Source organism: Oncorhynchus nerka, linkage group LG8, assembly GCF_034236695.1.
Source record: "Oncorhynchus nerka isolate Pitt River linkage group LG8, Oner_Uvic_2.0, whole genome shotgun sequence".
NCBI lineage: Eukaryota > Metazoa > Chordata > Actinopteri > Salmoniformes > Salmonidae > Oncorhynchus > Oncorhynchus nerka.
Window position 1 is genome coordinate 52,769,441 of NC_088403.1, and position 15,163 is coordinate 52,784,603.

Below are 15,163 nucleotides of genomic sequence, written 5' to 3' on the forward strand. Positions count from 1 at the left end.
GTCGCAAGAAGAAGCATGTGCTGTTTGCCTTAAGCTGGGCATCATTCACAAGTGATAATATATCATTCGCAGCTAATATAGTCAGCAATAAAACTTCTTGATTTAATCTTGTCTATACATATACTAAATAATATATGCATGAAATCTATTTTCATTTAGAATGGACCATTAACATGCACCTGTTTCGAAACAGGCAGTGGAAAACAATTACATGTCACCTATGCACTTAAATAGCGAACGGAGGACCCTTTTCCCATGGTTCATTTTCATGTCAGCCAGGTAGGCTATGCTCCTGTTTTAAAGTGAAGCAATGTGCTTAATATTAGGAAAGTGTTTATTTTCAGCAAACGTAACACGTGTAAATATTTGTATGAACATAACAAGATTCAACAACTGAGACATAAACTGAACAAGTTTCACAGACATGTGACTAACAGAAATGTAATAATGTGTCCCTGAACAAAGAGGGTGTCAAAATCAAAAGTAACAGTCATTATTTGGTGTGGCCACCAGCTGCATTACATACTGCAGTGGATCTCCTCCTCATGGACTGCACCAGATTTGCCAGTTCTTGCTGTGAGAGGTTATCCCACTCTTCCACCAAGGCACCTGCAAGCACTTTTTGCCCGTCCTGTCTGGTCCAGCAATGGTGGGTTTGTGCCCATAGGCAATGTTGTTGCCGGTGATGTCTGGTGAGGACCTGCCTTACAACAGGCCTACAAGCCCTCTCAACCTATTGTGGACAGTCTGAGCACTGATGGAGGGATTGTGCGTTCCTGGTCTAACTCGGGCAGTTGTTGTTACCATCCTGTACCTGTCACGCAGGTGTGATGTTCGGATGTACCGATCCTGTGCAGGTGTTGTTACACGTGGTCTGCCACAGCAAGGACAACCGGCTGTCCGTCCTGCCACCCTGTAGCGCTGTCTTAGGCGTCTCACAGTACGGACATTGCAATTTATTGCCCTGGCCACATCTGCAGTCCTCATGCTTCCTTGCAGCATGCATAAGGCACGTTCACGCAGATGAGCAGGGACCCTGGGCATCTTTCTTTTGGTGTTTTTCAGAGTCAGTTGAAAGGCCTCTTTAGTGTCCTAAGTTTTCATAACTGTGACCTTAATTGCCTACTGTCTGTAAGCTGTTAGGGTCTTAACGACCATTCCACAGGTGCATGTTCATTAGCTGATGGGATCCTCCTCTTTTTAAGAGGCCATCACTCGGTTTTGTCACGCAAAAGTCGCTGTCCACCAAGGAGTCAGCCTGACAAATTACAGTACATTGAGGGACAGACCGAAAGAGAAGCTGAAGATAGTCTGTCTCAGACAGTCAAAACGTGGATATGGGACAATTTAAAAATATATATATGTAGGAGACATTCCTGAAAACTGCAAAGTGAAGAACAAAAAACATGGTAGGTCTCAGAGAAAGAGAGTCGGAATAAAGACGACACTGGTGCCAACGCTATCTCCTAGTCTGCTGGGGCCAACTGACAAATGAGTTAGGGAACAGACAGGGATGGTCCAGGAGTGGGAGACACATTGAGGAAGAGGGGAGAGGGAGAGAGAAGTGGAGAGTAATGAAGACCTCAGGGCTGGGGGGAAATGATGACGACGATCTATCTATCGCTCTCTTTGATGGAGTGAGAGTTCTTTGCTCATTTTGCCTTCCCTTACCATCCCTCGGGCCAAAAAAGTCTTTAAATATGATGCCCCTCTACAGACATATACCATCCATCTCATCATTGACAGGGAAGAAACTCTGCCTTAGCAGTAGAGTAGGACCCTGGTAATGGTTAATAACCATTACATAAGGGGCTAGTTGCATATTGAACAAGGAAACAGTAAGTACACATATCGTCCCCCATGAATGATGCAGTTCCCCCCTTGGGCCAATCAGTGTCATTTTTTAAATGCCCGATCTCTATGGCAAGACGCATCCTTCACCCAAGTTTCGTCAAAAATCGGTGGTGTCAGATATCGCGTGGGTTAGATGGCTCATATTCCTGAGCATCAGTACCAAATTTAGTTTAAATACAAATATCCTTGACGGATTTAATGACAATGTTTAATGATGAATGTTTTTTTGTTCAATAGCGTCCATGTTGGTTTAGGTACCTTTCTGGAAAATATTGCGTTGAGAGACGTTTGTCCAGAAGAGTAGAGTTTAAGTGTTTTCACAAAATTATAACTGGTGGAAAATCCATAATGGTGGATCCATTATGGGTCCCTCAGGAAAATGTGTTCCTTGTGAGGAGATGTACAGTATGTGCCAAATTTCATGACTTGGGGTCAAACAGAGTGAGCGGCGTGACCTTTCAAAGTTAGCATTTTCAATCTCTTATAGCGCCACCATCTGCACCATGTATCAGCAGGTAGCTTAGCGGTTAAGAGTGTTGGGCCAGTAAACCAAAAGGTCGCTGGTTCGAGTCTGTCTATGTGCTCTTGAGCAATGCACTTAAACCCTAATTGCTCCTGTAAGTCGCTCTGAATAAGAGCGTCTGCTAAATGAATGAAATGTAAGGTCAAATGTAATTCACCCAAGTTTCGTCATAAATCGGCCCAGTGCTGTCTGACCTATTGCATGTGAAGAAAGACAGGAAAGAGAAATCAACTCCCCGATTTCATTGTGAGGGACCATTATAATCTGTAATAGCATGGTGTAGGCCGACATCTTTCACCTGAAATCATCATTGCTTTCTCTGTTAAACTGTCAAATACTTTTAGGGAGTAAGCCTGAAAGGTCTGAACAGACCACCATCCAACTGTCCTAAATCTGGGTCTAGACTAGAGAGACACTATTTCACATAGGTCACTTTTGGTTTCCTCACAAATAGCGCCACAGGGTGTAATTCTCGTCCGGTGCACTTTCTCTGCCCACAGAGGAGATATATGGGGGATAAAACAGAAGTAGGGGATAATACTGAAGAGCTATTTACTGTACGACTGGTTTTTGCATTATGGTGGATGACAGGATGCTGAACTACGCCACTAATGACTGAACAGCTACCACCACCCAGGGTGTTCAGGTGGAGACTGAGGTGAGGCAAATTTCCCTGTCAAAGCCAAATAAATACAGGTGGCTCGTTTAGCCAATATTAAGACTTCCCATTAGAAGCACAATATCAATGCACATTAAATATGCAGTGTAAATATCAAAATTAGACATGTTAGATGCCAACGCTCATCTATAGGAAATATTCCGTTTTCCCATATCCTGTGATAAATCTTACATTTGCATGAGAGTCATTTCACAGACACTCTTATCCACAGCAATTTTCAATAAATGCAGTCAACTATGGGAGGGGTGAAACAACCACATGGGGCTTTCCAGTGATGTGGCACTAAGGGTTCCAATCCAGTGTGTTTGAGCGATCAATTAGCAACAGAAAGGTGGGGTAATCCTTTCCATACACTCGAAGGGCAATGTCATCTCGTGAGATGTGCTTAATTGGAGGTCCTTAACGAGTTCAATTAGTACAAATCAAGAGATGAGAGAGAGTGTTAACATGAAGTGATTGCAATCTATCAAGAGACCCATTTATGGTATTCATAGAACACTTTGTCCTCTATGTTAAGTACCTTTGGACATGCCATTTTAATTAAATATCTTAAATTGTGTCATTAATAAATTCAGAGTTGTAAAATAAGAACATGTAAGTCAATAAGACTTCAGGATGGACTGTGAGCATATAGAAAAATACATTTGCGGGATAATTTTGTTCGTCAGAAATTAGCTATATACGCAGGGCTTCAAACTATTCGAAACTGAACAAAAATATAAATGCAACATTTAAAGTGTTGGTCCCATGTTTCATGAGCTGAAATAAAAGATCCCAGAAATGTTCCATACACAGAAAAAGCGTATTTCTCTCAAATGTTGCACCCAAATACATCCCTGATAGTGAGCATTTCTCCTTTGCCAAGATTATCCATCCACCTGATAGGTGTGGCATATCAAGAAGCTGATTAAACAGCATGATCATTACATAGGTGAACCTTGTGCTGGGGACAATAAAAGGCCACTCTAAAAATGTACAGTTTTGTCACACAACACAATGCCACAGATGTCTCAAGTTTTGGAATGTCCACCAGAGCTGTTGACATAATTGAATGTTCATTTCTCTACCATAAACCCCCTCCAATGCCATTTTAGAGAATTTGGCAGTACAACCGCAGACCATGTGTTACCACGGCAGCCGAGGACCTCCACATCTGGCTTCTTGTCTGAGACCAGCCAACCGGACAGCTGATTAAACTGAGGAGTATGTCTGTCTGTAATAAAGCGCTTTTGTGGGGAAAAACTCATTCTGATTGGCTGGCTCTGACTACCAAGTCGGTGGGCTTAAGGCCTCCTAGGCCGACCCATGGCTGTGCCCCTGCCCAGTCATGTGAAATCCATAGATTAGGGCCTAATGAATTTCTTAATTGACTGATTTCTTTATATAAACTGTAACTCACAGGCAATAAAGATAAAACATCAGGTGACTGGAGCTGCTTAGCAATGCATATAGAAATTGTTGCATGTTGCTTTTATTTTTTTGTTCAGTATAAATTCAAATCTCTGCATTTGCTGACCGTCACAATTCAATTACTCGGCCAGTTACCATTGTAGAGCCATCAGGATTTTCTGATTTATCATATGCATTGCTAAGCAGCTCCAGTCAAGCCGTTATGCAGTTTTAGCAAAATAAACCTGTCAGGGACAATGTGGATGCAAGCACGCCTGACAAGTGAGGGATTCATACGTAATTACAATAAGCCACTACTCGCCACAACCTGCAGCCATCTTCCAGAGCCCATGACGTTATCTGCTTCAATCGTTTCATTCGATGCACTTTGTATTAAGTGCCCATTTCTGTGATAACAATTTGTCACGAGGGAAACAAAGAAAGTAAGACAGCTAAAGTAAAATGGCATCTGGCTGACAAACACTCATTTATTTGCATATCACACAAACTTCAGCAGATCGTGTCAAATCAGTTTTTATTACCTCAGTTACACTGTAGTTGGCCAACTATGAGACCTGATCCATGAACAAAAGTTATTAACTGAATGACTGAGATGAGTGAGAAAAACAAAATGTCTGTTACCGCCATGGGATCGGACAAATTACAACCGACTCACAGTACAGCATCATGATCATTAGCAATGCAATTACTGTGAATGTGAACCCATTGTATTTGAAATTCATCAGTGAAAGTGGATTGCCCGTAAGTACTAAAGTGTGTAAGGGAGCATAATTCGGGGTATTAAGTAGCAAACTAATGTACTCTGTTTACAACTGTACTATTCCCTTAACCAGGGGTTCCTGGAAACATCTCTGAACTTCACGTACACAGCCATATTGATCATGGCTGTCTGGCATTGTGTTTGGCCAATAGGTTTCTGGTACTATTCATGATGTTCTGGATATTATCAATGAGACCACTTTTCATAACAAGGCTCAAGTGTTTATCTGATGCGTTTAGAATTGGATTCATGGTTTTATCCTTTGCTCTATGCCCCCAAACTAGCCGCCATTATTCGCGTGTGGCCTACTCGTTTCTAAACTAAGGTGCTAACGTTTTGCTGGTTCAAGAGGTCGAAGTAAACACCGTGAGCACTTAGGAAGAATCTAAACTGTTAGTGTTCAAACGGAGTTATCTGTCATAACAAAGCGTATATTGTACCACGCTAAAAAGGTCTGCGGGCCAGCTGAAGTGTTTTATTTTTTCCATGACCTCATTTGTTTATTTGATCTCTGATGGACGCCTGGTGAAGTTCTGACCTACACTCACTGGCCAGTTTATTAGGTATGCCCATCTAGTACCGGGTCCGACCCCTTTTTGCCTCCAGAACAGCCGGTTACATGAACATAATAGCACGAACAGATGCGCAAATCAAGCGCACCGCTGTAACTCCGGTTAAGGCATTTAAATGTCCTAATAATTCAAAAGACTGCCCAGAAAATCAAGTGTTATAATCAGTGTATGCTTATATGCTTACTTCGATTAAGAACTTTCTCTGCTCATCTTAATCGGTGTAAGGTGTTTTCATTACTAATGCCATACCCTGCCTTCTGCCACTGTCACGTTCTGACCTTTATTTCCTTTGTTTTGTCGTTATTTAGTATGGTCAGGGCGTGAGTTGGGGTGGGCAGTCTGTTTTTATATGATTTTGGGATTTCTATGTTTCGGCCTAGTATGGTTCTCAATCAGAGGCAGGTGTCATTAGTTGTCTCTGATTGAGAATCATATTTAGGTAGCCTGGGTTTCACTGTTTGTTTGTGGGTGTTTGTTTCCGTGTCTGTTTGTTCACCACACGGTACTGTTTTCGGTTTATTCACGTTACGTTTTTGTATTTTAGTGTTCAGTTTGTCTTTAAAATAAACATCATGAACACTTACCACGCCGCATCTTGGTCCGATCCATGCTACACAACTTCAGACGAAGAGGAGGAAAACCTTTACAGCCACGATCAGTTTAATATCAAATTATTATGTCGGACCCCAGTAAGACTAGCTGTCGCCATTGGCGTCGGCTAACGGGATCCTAATATAATCAAAAGATTGTGAGTTAAAAAGTATTATTATATTGTTGATTGATTGACTATGGCCTTCCAAATCGCCAACACTGCTATTTGTTGGGTTCATTTTAAATGAATGTTGTGAATTTTCAGCCATTCACAGAGTATTCAGACCCCTTTTCAAGCTATTCCAGTACTTGAATTTAAGAGTTCTAAAGTACTTTAAGCACCTAGTACAAACCCTGTTAATATATACCAGACAAACAAGTCTACCTTCTCCCCCTTCCAATTGCATCCGCCATTTTTACGGTAATACTGCAATGAGTAGGTTGTAATTTTGGATTGAGCAAACATTCCTATATATTTCCAATAGCTGCATGTGTGACATAACTCCACCATTCCCACTAATAATATCATTAATAAATAATACAATTTATTTATTTTTTAATCTGGACTGAAAGGATTTCATTGCCTCAAGTTTGTCTAAGTTGGCCTTCACACAGGTCTTTCTGTCCGTTTCTTAATTTTACATTATTATTAATTAGGTGAAAAATCCATAAACATCATTCAGTAGAAATGGAGACTGAAAACATACGCTTAAAATATTTCTGCTTCCTCTCAAAATATTAATTTGGTGAATAATGGATGGCGGCGTCATTTGTAACAAGTTTCTGCAAATTACTTTCTGTAACGAGTTTCTGTAAAAATAATTTAATTTAAGTTAATTTCAAAATTTCACAGCAAACCTGCAACGTTGTTGATCATATAGCCTACAGCGTAATAGTATTCATCAAGAAAACTACACTGAGTGTACAAAACATTAAGAACACCTGCTCTTTCAATGAGAGCTATGATCCCGTATTGATGTCGCATGTTAAAGCCACTTCAAATCAGGAAGTTAGAGAGAAGTAAAAAGATGTTTAATCCTTGAGACAATTGAGACATAGTTTGTGTATGTGTGCCATTCAGAGGGTGAATGGGTGGGCAAGACAAAAGTTCTGTCTTTGAACGGTGTATGGTAGTAGGTGACAGGCACGCCAGTTTGTGCCACGAACTGCAATGCTGCTGGGTTTTTCCATGCTCAACAATTTCCCGTGTGTAACAAGAATGGTCCACCACCCAAAGGACATCCAGCCAACTTGACACAATTGTGGGAAGCATTGGAGTCAAAATGGGCCAGCATCCCTGTGGAACGCTTTCCCACCTTGTAGAGTCCACGCCCCGACGAATTGAGGCTGTTCGGAGGGCATGTTCTTGATGTTTCGTACCCTCAGTGTGTATATAACCATTGTAAAAGTAGGCTTAATGAAACATGGCGAGAGGGAAGCACGCTTAGATTCCCCCTCACCAAAGGACCGTACACATCCAATTCATCAGTGAGTGTCCCATTTGCCTTAGATGCACATTGGCTGCAAGTTCCAAAAATTAGGCTACCGCTCTGAATAGCTGCGCAATCATTTACTTCTAACATAATAGCCCAAACATAAATGTGTTATCTTCCAGTACACAATATTAGGCATGGGCAACCACCGAACCCATGTCGTGCCCCACTAATGGCCTGCATTAATGCAAATAGCATTCAGTCTGAAATCATTTTATTGCACATCATCTAACTATAAAAAAAAAAGAAAATGTCACACGTGGACGATTATAGTGTCACATATCCACAGTCTACCACAGTCTACGACTGCATGGATGTCAAAAGAGAGAAGGCAAGGGGGGGTCTACGAAAGCGCTAAAAGACCAAAAAGGTGAGGACGAGATAGAAAATTAAGTATATAGTGTTGTGTTTGCCTAATTGGGAAATGCTGGCTCAGCATGGCAGGGACACTCAAAACCAAGTCGTAATCTTGAAGTCCCTGAAGAACTGATTGTTTATGTACAATGTATCCAATACCAGGCGTACTTTCTGGTGTACCTGTGGTGTTTTAACGCCTCCTATCCATGATTTAGCCCAGGTGTTGTTCATTTATGGAGAAAGAGGTTCCCTTCAGCTCCGTTCATCTTTCCATCACTACCACGTAATCTTCTCTTTCCTCTTCCTCCAGCCCCATGATGACAATTTCCCCCAAAAAAGTTGCTTCTTAGCAAAGATCATTTAGCTAGGACTGTCTGGTAGTGGTCTGAGTCACAGTGCCATTTTGAAAGAATGTCAGACTCGGCCAATGCACCAAGGGACTAATAAGCATCCAGCTTTCGCTTGTGCAACCCTCCAAGGGGCCTTCGTTATGACAAAGGTAATGGGGTTGGGTTTTTCTTGGAGGCTATGACAACATGGACGGGGAGAAAGGGCCATTTGGCAAGAACTGCATGGGGATTCGAGTTGACATGCTATGAAATGTAGGCCGTCATTTTAAATAACAATTTGTTCTTAACTGACTTGCCTAGTTAAATTAAATAAATAAATAAAAATGAATTGAGTTTGAGCTAAAACATAATCTGCTGGAAAGAAGAGCATGTTTGAAAATTGTGCTGCAGATCAGGGCTCTCCAACCCTGTTCCTGGAGAGCTTCCATCCTATAGGTTCACTTCCTATTCTCCAATCTTCTCTCCAGATTTCCTACCTTAAATCTCCCACTTCTCCCCCTTCGCTCTCTCCCTCCCTCCCTCCCTCTTGTCCTTCTCTCTTGCTCTAACTCCACATTCCTCTCACAGATGTCCCTCTCTGCTGGAGTCATCTGCATTGCTGGCCCTGAGAGGACTTCTAACCTGGCCTCCTGTTGTATGCTTTGGCAGAGCCGCTTCCCCTTCATCACTCCCACTATACCTGGGTCTTGTTCAGGAGTGTGCAACATACTGAACGTTGCAGATAGCAAATTCAATATAGAACTGACATGATTACTCAATTTCAGAGGCAGGTCTACACAATTACAGACAATGCATCTCAGCTTACAGCACTGAAAGTGGGCCATGCACCGGCTCGTAGACCTTCACTCCCATTAATATTACATTTCCATTCAGATGGGGTGAGATGGCAGCCACATCTCTTCCATTAGCCCAAGTGATAATGACAATGCCTCTTATAATCGGCAGGTAGAGCTTTGGGCCAGTAACCGAAAAGTTGCTAGATTGAATCCCTGAGCTGACAAGGTAAAAATCTGATGTTCTGCCTCTGAACAAGGCAGGTAACCCACTGTTCCTAGGCCGTCATTGTAAATAAGATTTTGTTCTCAACTGACTTGCCAAGTTAAATCAAATAGTAATGCTTAAATATTAAGCAGCCAGCTGTTAAGGTGTGCTGCAAGCAGAGCGCCGCGTGTAGGACTTCTATACTTCAGCTGGGACGTTACAAAGACATGATCTGGGTACAGAACAAACTGTCAATGGGAAAGGTGTGATCATCTATTTAGAGATGCTTTGATTTTGCTCAAAATTGGCTTTTGAGGCAATGGTGCAGAAGTGACATTTTTTAGGTTATACAGTAGGTGGTGGATTTCAACAGGCTGTAATTGAGTTGAACTGTGCTGCTATGAAAAGATAGGCTACTTTATCTCATCTCTGTATTGATGAAAAGCTCAATTTGCCGCTAGCGCCACATACTTCCCAACTCCCATATGAAAAATGTAACAAGGTTTAAAAATGAATCACATATATTGAACCATATCACTTCCTTAGCTTTGGGTGTTACAGATGAGATGGCAACTGGTAAGAGCGTCTGGCCTCTTGGGCATTTAAAAAAAAAAAAATCAGCAGTAGTACTGTGGCAGTCATGAAAATGTTGTCAGCCGGTTATTGTTGTGCAAAAGGTTTTCTGGTCTCCCGGTAATTGACCGTTAATTAACATAAACACATTTAGCATCTCCAGGACTCCACACATACAAGCCGCTGAGGCGCAACTTAGGAACAGCTGCATTTTTTTTCAAAGTTATAATAAATAATTTTAATATACACCATCACAATAAATCCAATACTTATTTTAGTCAGGTCTAAAGAAACATTATACCATTTTTTTTTCTTTTCAAAAGAACAGAATATGAGTTGACCTACTGTAGGCCTTTGTTATCTGGCTATTCTCCATGCTGTAGGTTTGTTCATTTCGCTGACAAGATATTCTTATAAATCCTGCTGCATTATTTCATACGATCTGATTTTATAAGTAAGAAGAATAAAACTGAACTTAGCTGAATAAAAAAATAATGGATATATTTCCCATTACAGAGCGAGTGTGCACATGAAGTGCCTATGTTGAGCGGAAAAGTGATCATTTGAAACAGGTCCTTCGCACTAGATTTAAGAGTTCTTTGGCAACTTTAGTTGTGGATGATACAAACCTTAGAATGTCTTAGAAATCAGAACATACATTATATGGGCTGCATGGTGTCACTATAGACTATTGATTTGATAAAAATATCAACACAAATCTTGCGCTGTTCATCAAGTGATCATATTTTCACCCGTCAGACTATTTTCTATCTAATCTGGTCTTTACTAATATGTCAAATGTATTTAGATTTTGAATGACCCATTATCAAATGGGCAGGAAAAGGGGCAGGGGGAAAACATAGATGGCATCTGTATGCACTCAGATAATGAATGGGAATCTGCGTGCTGTATGAGCAGCAGAGAAATAAATATAAGACAATGTAGTTCACTCCAACGCATCAATCACTGTTTGAGAAGCAGACTCTCACTATCCGACAGGTGATATTCCAACCAAACTCTGTATTCAATGGGCTCTATAAAACCCTGTTCCTGCAGCTACAGTGCTTCATTTGGGAAACCAATTGTAATCTGTTCGGGAACATCAATAGTAAACATGTTTTCACAATGAAACATATTTCACTAAACGGTTGACAGCCTGTCTGCTCGCTCAAGATAGGAATAAAGGAGAGAGATGATGGGATGGAACGGCATGTTGATGAGATATTCTCTATAGCTGAAGGTAATGTGTCACCCAATTATTTATGAAAATAAAAAAATGCTCTATTGCTAGGCTATTCAAAATCACATTCAAATTCACCATTGTAGGCTAACTGTAAGCCTCCCTGCACAAACAATGAACCAACAGCATCGCCCGCCTAACGCTACACGTTCTCTCCCAGACTCATGGACAGACATTTTGGAGCATAACATAAGGCAATCAGTCCATCAATTATGCATAATAGCTTTAGTCCAAACTCAAAGGTGATACCTCAAATTTGTTTAATTTTGGAGTATAGGATAGACCAATTATGTACCAAAGACATCTTAAAATCAGTTTTGTTTTATGTTTTTCTGCCATGCACATTTTTCCGGCTCAGGCTCACAAGCCAACAGTGCATTCGGAAAGTATTCATATTTTGTTACATTACAGCCTTATTATAACATTTCTGAAATTATTTTTTTACTCATCAACCTACACACAATACCCCTTACGGACAAAGCAAAAACACGTTTTTAGAAATGTTTGCAAATTTACTTAAAAATAAAAAACTTTTACATAAACTTTTGAACAGTAGTGTGGGGTCACTTAGAAATGTCCTTGTTTTTGAAAGGCCAGTATCGCAGTTGTCTCTTCACTGTTGACGTTGAGACTGGTGTTTTGTGGGTACTATTTAATGAAGCTGCCAGTTGAGGAATTGCGAGGCATTTGTTTCTCAAACTAGACACTAATGTACTTGTCCTCTTGCGCAGTTGTGCACCGGAGCCTCCCACTCTTTCTATTCTGGTTAGGGCCAGTTTGCGCTGTTCTGTGAAGGGAGTAGTACACAGCGCTGTAAGAGATCTTCAGTTTCTTGGCAATTTCTCGCATGGAATAGCCTTCATTTCTCAGAACAAGAATAGACTGATGAGTTTCAGAAGAAAGTTCTTTGTTTCTGGCCATTTTGAGCCTGTAATCAAACCCACAAATGCTGATGCTCCAGATACTCAACTAGTCTAAAGGCGGCTAGTTTTATTGCTTCTTTAGTCAGGACAACAGTTTTCAGCTGTGCTAACATAATTGCAAAAGGGTTTTCTAATGATCAAATAGCCTTTTAAAATGATAAACTTGGATTAGCTAACACAATGTGCCATTGTAACACAGGAGTGATGGTTGCTGATAATGGGCCTCTGTACACCTATGTAGATATTCCATTAAATAAATCTAATCTGCCGTTTCCAGCTACAACAGTCATTTACAACATTACCAATGTCTACACTGTATTTCTGATCAATTTGATGTTATTTTAATGGACAAAACATTTGTTTTTCTTTCAAAAACTAGGACATTTCTAAGTGCCCCCAAACTTTTGAACGGTAGTGTAAGTATTCAAACCCTTACTCAGTACTTTGTTGAAGAACCTTTGGCAGCAATTACACCCTCAAGTCTTCGAGGATATGATGCTATAAGCTTGGCACACCTGTATTTGGGAAGTTCCTCCCTTTCATCTCTGTAGATAATCTTAAACCCTGTATGGTTGGATGGGGAATGTCACTGCACAGCTATTTTCAGGTCTCTCCCGAGACGTTCGATCTGGTTCAAGTTCGGACTGTGGCTGGGCTACTCAAGGACATTCAGAGACTTCTCCCGAAGCCACTCATGTGTTGTCTTGGCTGTGTGCTTAGGGTCGCTGTCCTGTTGGAAGGTGAACCTTCGCCCCAGTCTGAGGTCCTGAGGCCTCTGGAGCAGGTTTTCATCAGGGATCTCTCTGTACTTTACTCCGTTCATCTTTCCCTCAATCCTCACTAGTCTCCCAGTCCCTGCCGCTGAAAAACATCCCCACAATCCTCTCGGAGCTCTACGACCTATTCCTTCGACCTCATGGCTTTGTTTTTGCTCAAACATGTATTATCAACTGCTGGACCTTATATAGACAAGAGTGTGTGCCTTTCCAAATCATGCCCAATCAATTGCATTTACCAGAGGTGGACTCCAATCATGTTGTAGAAACATATCAAGGATGATCAATGGAAACAGGATGCACCTGAGCTCAATTTCGAGCCTCATAGCAAAAGGTCTAAATACTTATGTAAATAAGGTATCTGTTTTTTATTTTTAATACATTTCATAATATATATAAAAATTTAAAAAACTTTGCCTTGTCATTATAGGGTATTGTGTGTGGATTTCTGAGGAAAAACATTATTTTAATCCATTTTAGAATAAGCATGTAAGGTAATAAAATGTTGAAAATGTCAAGGGGTCTGAGTACTTTCAGAATGGGAAAGGGGGATACCTAGACAGTTTTACAACTGAATGCATTCAACTGAAATGTGTCTTGAACTGTATGCATAAGCTTGAAACAGCATCCACATACGGTTTGAAACAGCCTCCACATACGATTTGAAACAGCCTCCACATACGGTTTGAAACAGCCTCCACATACGGTTTCAAACAGCCTCCACATACGGTTTCAAACAGCCTCCACATACGGTTTCAAACAGCCTCCACATACGGTTTCAAACAGCCTCCACATACGGTTTCAAACAGCCTCCACATACGGTTTCAAACAGCCTCCACATACGGTTTCAAACAGCCTCCACATATGGTTTCAAACAGCCTCCACATACGGTTTCAAACAGCCTCCACATACGGTTTCAAACAGCCTCCACATACGGTTTCAAACAGCCTCCACATACGGTTTCAAACAGCCTCCACATACGGTTTGAAACAGCCTCCACATACGGTTTGAAACAACCTCCACATACGGTTTGAAACAACATTCACAACGACCATATGTTACAGTTTCCACCTGCTGTTAAACTTCTTTCTTCAAATTGATGACAGTGAGGTGAGTTTTAAAAGTATGATAGGCCTACTGTATTGATGTGTTTGATGTGATTTTCCATTTAATTTTAATTGATGTCAGAGTGGTTAGATGGACAATAGAGCCCTGAGTACCAGGCCATTAGGACTTGATGGAAGTTAGCAAGTTGGGTACTACCAAAGCATGTCCTGAGTGCATAAAAGGAGATTACCGTGACTAACGGCCATGTTGAAATTTACTGCGGTAACAACTCATGACTGCCGGTGTGGCGGTAATACGGTCACCGCAACATACCTAATCAGCAGTGGACTAAAACCTCTGAGGCCCGTCATGTCATGCTCTACACACACCTTTAAAATCTCATTAAATGTTCATTACTGTGGTCATTCACTTTGATTGACTCCTATTTAAATTCATGAGATTCACTTGTCAAACACAGTCCTGTCTAGCAGCTGCACTGAACTGGCTGCACGATGTGAGCTCCAACACGCATCACCTCAAAACTAAATTTCCCATGAACCTCTGCCTCGTCCCTGGTGTTTGTTTTTTTATAGATTAAATGGGTGAAATTACCTCGTGATTAAGGAGCAAGTCTCTCCAGCGACCCGTCTAATGTCTGTATGTAGTGTTTTGGTGTACTCAAACAATGATTATTAACCAAAAGCAAATGCCTCAAGAGAATAATAGGGTTTGCAATAGGCTCTTTGTCACACTAGACAATCCTTGCAATGTTTAATGAGGGAGAATGACTCGGCAAGCTAATGTTCAAATGTCAAATCTATTTGCAGAGAGAGAGAGAGAGAGAGAGAGAGGGTGTATTCATTCCCCTCCCTGCTCAATCACTAGAGTTCTAAAGTGAGAAATTAAGCGATGAAATCTTGAAAATAGCAACAGCGCATCTGGGACCACATTAGCAATGGAAAGTCAACATGTTTATTTCAGGACCACTCCTTCCATTAGAGATTTGTCATGCAGTCAAATGCCCATTAAGCGAC